This window comes from Pygoscelis adeliae, unplaced genomic scaffold (genome assembly GCF_000699105.1).
Source record: "Pygoscelis adeliae isolate BGI_AS28 unplaced genomic scaffold, ASM69910v1 Scaffold114, whole genome shotgun sequence".
In the NCBI taxonomy this organism is placed as follows: Eukaryota; Metazoa; Chordata; class Aves; order Sphenisciformes; family Spheniscidae; genus Pygoscelis; species Pygoscelis adeliae.
Window position 1 is genome coordinate 2,262,921 of NW_008824587.1, and position 6,000 is coordinate 2,268,920.

The following is a 6,000-nucleotide window of genomic DNA, read 5'->3' on the forward strand; positions in this document are numbered from 1 at the left end:
ATACAAAATCATTTCAGTTTTGTATTGATGTGATTTTAAACTTTCCTACCGACAGGGTTTGTAACTGTAGAACTGATATTTCAGGACTATGTAACTGTTGTTTGTGAGTGTGTGTATAATAGATGCACGCACCCGCACCCACACCCATACACAAGCACGTGTGTGCGTGTATATATACAAATTAGTTACCCAGTGAGGTCTCTTTCATGTTCTCTATGTGGTAGAAGCAGACTGCAGTTACCTAATCTAGTTCTTTCTCTGTTTTGGGGACTCTTAGACCAGTTTTTAATTTTTTCCTTGTTTTGAAAGGAATGATGTTTTTTAAAGTTGGGGTTGGAGCTCGGGGGAAGGGATCGGGGCGTGACAAAGAAAAACCACAACCTTTTTAGTACTGGATTTTAAAAAGACATATTCTCAAACATGAGCAGTTACCACTAGGGCTAACTGTGGGCAGGTTCTGCATTGCTGAAGATAAATTTAGGGCGAGGATTCATTACACTAGCAGCATTATCTTGCTTGTAAAACAATGAGATGCATTTTTTTAAAGAAATGGTATTTGCATATCTTTTTAAATGTCATTTTTAAAAATAAATAAACCACCAGCTAGGATTTGACACAGGCCACTTAGAACTTACCCCTGATACTGGCATAACCAATCCAGAAAGATTTGTTGTTGTATTTTTGTTTTGTTTTTGGGGTTTTTTTAATATTTAAAAAAAAATGTTACTTTTCTGTATGATGTGCATGCAAATTTACCGTAACTCTTTTTCTTAAAACTTTTTAGTGCCATTTCTAGTATATTCCTGTAAATGTCAGTTACTGAAAAGAAATGAGTCAATGTAAGTAGTTTAGCTTGTTTATTGCAAATTGCTGGCCTCAAACACAACAGAATTAAAAAAAAGAGTTAGAAAGTAATCTTTGATGTTTCTGGTAATCATGGACCCTGGTCCTGGGGCATTTGTTTTGTTTTCATAATAAAAAGAAAAATTGTTTTGTGTGTGCAGTTTGATCCCATATTTTCCCCGCTCCTCTCCCTTTCCCTTTCCTCATCTCCTTTGTCAGGTGTTGCACTTGCTCCAGTTGAAAACCTGCAGAGCTTTGATCGAGCAGTCAGTTGAGTAGCATTGCTAAGAGACAAACATAAATATACTAAAAGCCCTAGTGCCATGAGTATTGAAATAATTTGGAAGTAATTTTGCAAGTCCAGCTGTTAGCGCTGATGGAGTGCCACACTAACGGGGCAAACTGCCTTCAGAGCAGGGGGCAAGCCTGGGGTACTGCCAGCTTGGCCTGGGGTCTCTGAATAACAGTTCAGTACCAGGCATTGACGTGCTCTAAATGTACCTTTCTTTTGGTGAGGAAAGCATTCGGGCTGCTTTAATGCACCAGGACAGATGAGGGGAAGGACTTTTACTCTTCGTAGAAGCCTACAATCGGAAGCGGTCTTAGTTTATGTGAGAATTGCATCCGATTGAGGTAAGTTCAGCTGAAAAAGAGATGAAAGTTTCACCCGGGTTTCATGCTGACTACTTTCAAGCCACCAGGACCTGAAGGAACCAGAGGGAATTTCTCACCAGCCCTGGCAGCGGCACCTGCTCCACCAGCCGGTGCTGCACACGCTGGCCCCGCAGGTCAGCGATCCCAAGGTGACCGGGACGTGGGAGACGCAGCTGGGAACGGGGGGGCCCGGAGTGGCTGGTCACGCTCACCGCAGAGTCTTGACATTTACTGTATGGTGGCCAAAATCTGTTTTGGTCACTGGAGACGATTCAGGTTGGTTTTGCTGTTACCTTTCTCAGATGCATGCCGGATGGTTTATTTATAAGGTAAAGGTTACAACAGCCAGCTTTCCCCAGGGTTAATCTTTCTCTAACCCTGTTCCTGCTCACGGGGTTTAAAAGCCGCGATCTCTAAGGTTTCAGCAAACCTGTTTTGCTTACCTGTCGTATCGGTGTAGCTGTGTGTTGTACCAATGATACCCCCAAAGGAAATGTTTGTTCAACCTGTCCTCTAAAAATCTCCTGTGGGGCTACTGCCTGGGGCTACTGCCTCACAGGAGGATGTTTTCTTTAGCATTTACTAGTGAGTTATTTCTAGGTGCATCAAGCAGTGCCGCTGCTTAGAGACTTGGAGGAGGTTGAGGACAGGCAGAAGACAGTTGAGGTTCGGCTCACGGCGGTATCTGTAGCGATAGAGGTCATTGCATGTGTGACATCCAGAGGCTGTCCTCATCCCCGAGTGCACCGCTAAGACTTGATGAGGGCTGTTTGGGCTTGGGAACCTGGAGGAGCCTCCTCCGGACACGGCCAGTCTTCACAGGTAAAGTGGTGTGACTTTGGAGAGGGAGGTTACCCCCAGCCCCACCAGTAACTAAGGTAATTCCCAACTGGGGAGAAACTGCCCGTCTGCTGAGCTTTCCCTCTTCTGCCCGGGTGGGGATTGGGAGTGATAATAGCTGTAATCCTGACATGTGCCAAAGTGATTAACGTGCAGAAGAAAAACAGCAGCTCGCGATGATGCGTCCAAATGATTTTAATGCACTTTATCAAAGAGGCTACAACAGCATTTTAAACAAGTGCATCAACGCTACACAACTGGCTTACAGAAATGCTCGCTCATAGCAGCCACTCCACAAACCTGCTGTGACTAATGAGGACACACAGACATGGAAAATAGTACATTCACAGAGAGAGGGAAGAACAAGTCCCACTCTTCTGTACTGTCGTGTCCAGCCTCAATCCTGGAAGAATTTATGCACATAGTTGAGTTTTTATTCTTGTATAGTCAAATTAACACTCTTCAAATAACTGAATTTTGGTTTACCAGCCACATAAACAAAAAGAGACTGATAATCAGCTTTCTTACTGAAATAAAAAAAAAAAAAAAATCTGTGTTTTTTCTATAAGAAAAGTAAAGAACATGAACAGCTGGTTTGGGGGATGTGCTGTTCCTTAAAACTCCCAGAGTTCGCGTGCTCCCCTGGGCTGGATTTCTCTCCAGGTCGCTCCTACCTGCAGTTTCCAGGGGAGCTCTGGGACCGGCCTCCTGCCCGCTTGTATAAATAATCACCCGTTTGCTCAGCCGAGAACTGGAGCCCTGGGCGGGTCGCGCATCCCCGGCAATGCTCTACCTTAAGCCGCGCGCTCAGTACAGGAGCACCGCTGCCGGCAGCTTTCTGAGTCTCGCTAGGTCTGTGAATCTTGTCGAATGCTTTTTCCCCAGTTAAAAAACATTTATTCACCAAAATATTTCTCAGCCAGAACTAGTCACGGCAAGATCAACGGGACTATTTGAGCGTGCAGAGCAATGCACAGGTCTGCGAAGCACTGCGGTCCATCAGCAGGTTTAGTTTTATGAGCACACACGTAAGGTACCAAACATCAACACATGCATAAATAGTACTTAAAAAAAAAACAAAATGAGCTGCCTATGGTTTGCAGTGCATACACGTGCTACGGATCAGGGCCGAGTACATCAAACCTCTATGATCTCGCGTTAAAACAGGTATGTTCTGCTCAGCACACTGAATTCAGCAAACTGGAGTGTGTGTGGTAGCATTTAACCCACACGGGAGAGGTGGAAGAGAGTCGTCTTCACTGTATTAAAAAAAAATAAAGTGCTTGAAAAATGCAAAAGAGGTTTTAGATAAATATAATAGAAGTAATGACTGTGCCTAATTTTAGGCAGGTAAATAATCCATACTGAAGTCAACATCAAATACCGGTTTGCTTGAAGCTAAGCCTATACCTAGGGGCTGCTGGATTAGGCGCCCAGGGCTGCAGGAGGATGTCCTAGGCAGGACGCAAAGGGAGTCTATGACTTCAGCCCAATGTTATACTTTAATGCTGAACCCTGGGCACATAATCAGCACCCCTGGAAGTGGTACTGCTTTGTTTTTAATAAAGATTTAGGTGCTTGCTGGGTTGAGTTTCTCAGCTTGATCTCGCCTTGAGCAAGTTGGGGATTCGGCTCTAACGGAAACAACCTGAAAGCAGTCTCTGTTCCCAAGAAGGGCAATTGTAGTATTTTTCCCTCCTAAAATCCTTCAGTTCGTTGAAACAAATGCTCCCAGACGCAACTTTTAAAATACGTGCACCAAATCCACTATCCAAACCAAATTAGAAGATAAATGCTTCCAAGCTACTGTGTGCATTAAAACTTAAATGCAAAGCAAACTTCAGTAGGCTGTTTTCTTCTGCAGCTGATCTCTGGGGGCAGGTACATGCTGCGTAGGAGTTTCCTCGTGTCCCTTAGCAGGAGATGTGTGTATTTACAGGAGCTTTCTTCCTTGTTGCTTTCCTGGGCTTGTCCCTCCCTTTCAGGTGGTTCGCTTGGTGATCCGTTCCCGAAGCGTGGGCAGGGAATCTACCTGCGTGAAGGGAGTCAGCTCCACCGACTCCAGAAGTCCTCTCTGTTATTTCCACGATACCAAACTCTGGGACCAGAAAGGGCCCTTTGCTTTGCACAGGATGAAACTGCAGCGCACCTTTCCTGCCAGGTGTTTTGAAGGCTCAAATGAAATTCTCCATACATTCTTTCCCTCTTCCACAATAAATCACTTAATTACCTGGTTGTAAGAGACCACTTCCAGGGCAGTAATTAAAGGGAGACGGGGCAAGCAGAACAAGTAATGGCCAGGTAGTTTTGCAGATCACCTTCCTAAAGTCTTAGCCTCGATGGAAACGGATCTGTGCTTGCCTCTCTCCCACCAGCACTCGCAGAGCTTTGGCAATGTGTAAGGACTAGCAAGTACAAGTGCCTGCTGGGGATGGCTCCCAGATGACAGCGGGTGTTTCTCACGGTACACAAGCCACTTACAAGCAACACATGGTCCAGCATGGACCCTGCCAAGATGCTAGGCAGCAAACACAGGCTCATGAGTTCCCGAGCGAGACTGTTTTCGTTATACACACTCAACGACATGCAAAATCTGATGCTACCAACAGCGAAAACAAACGTAAACTTCAGACAGCCTTCCTGGCCTGTCCCGTACACACTGCTTTAGCCGCAGGTCTGTCGGTGCAAACCCATCTCCCCCAGCCTGATGCGAGTCTGGTTTGTCTCCACGTGTGGATTTCTAATGCAAAGCCACTGAAATTACATAATAGCACAAAACTTAGATTGGCCCGTGTCCCTGGAGACATCCAGCTTGTTTTTGTCCCGCACCAGGATGGCTTCGTTGCCGTACTGCGAGTACCACATGCTCCGACTCCGGCTCAGGTAAGTGTTGGGGGGGGCCGACTCCAGTTTTTGCTGCTGCTGCTGCCAGATGAGCAGAGAGGTGTCCCTGTACCGCAGCCGGGCGTAGCCCTCGGACAAGGCTTTTTCAGGCAGGGGCACCCTCCCGTTCATTACTTTGTCAGTCATCTGCTCAGGGGTAGCTTCAAAGACAACAGCTCCTTCCCGGCAGCTCCGAAATACACCCCGCTGGGTCGGTCCAGGTCGACTGCTGCTGCTTTGAGCTCAAGGGAGAACATCCCCAGCGGCACGGCTCTCAGGATCCACGAGCTGTTGGTCAATGGAAGCACCACTCAGGAGAGGGAGCAGGGACACGCGCGCCCGAAAATCACAGCGGGCAGCCTGGCCTTGCTTAAATAACAAGCCAGGACTTCTGAAAGCTTATCCAGTGGCAATGCCGCTACGTGTTTCATCTTGCAAAGGGACCACACGCACATGAGCTGCTTGCTGTTGAGAGTCCGTGAGGCGTGAGCGGTGGCTCCACGGCGGTGGGCTTGATCCACAGCCGGGCAGGACGGGCTGAGTGGCTCTGGACGAGTTTTGCTTCCCTGAAGAACGGATCCCAAAGCCGTAGGGCAGACCTAGGAGGACAGACCTAAGAGGTCACCAGTGTCTAGGCCCGTGCATGAATTCTCCACCTCTGCTTCACGCTGATGCCAGACTGACGGACGGGAGCTTAGCGAGTCAGGTACTCAGGGATGCAGGAGATGCTGCCTTCAGCCCCGGTTATGGTACCCGAGCTGGGGTACCCACCGCCTCCTT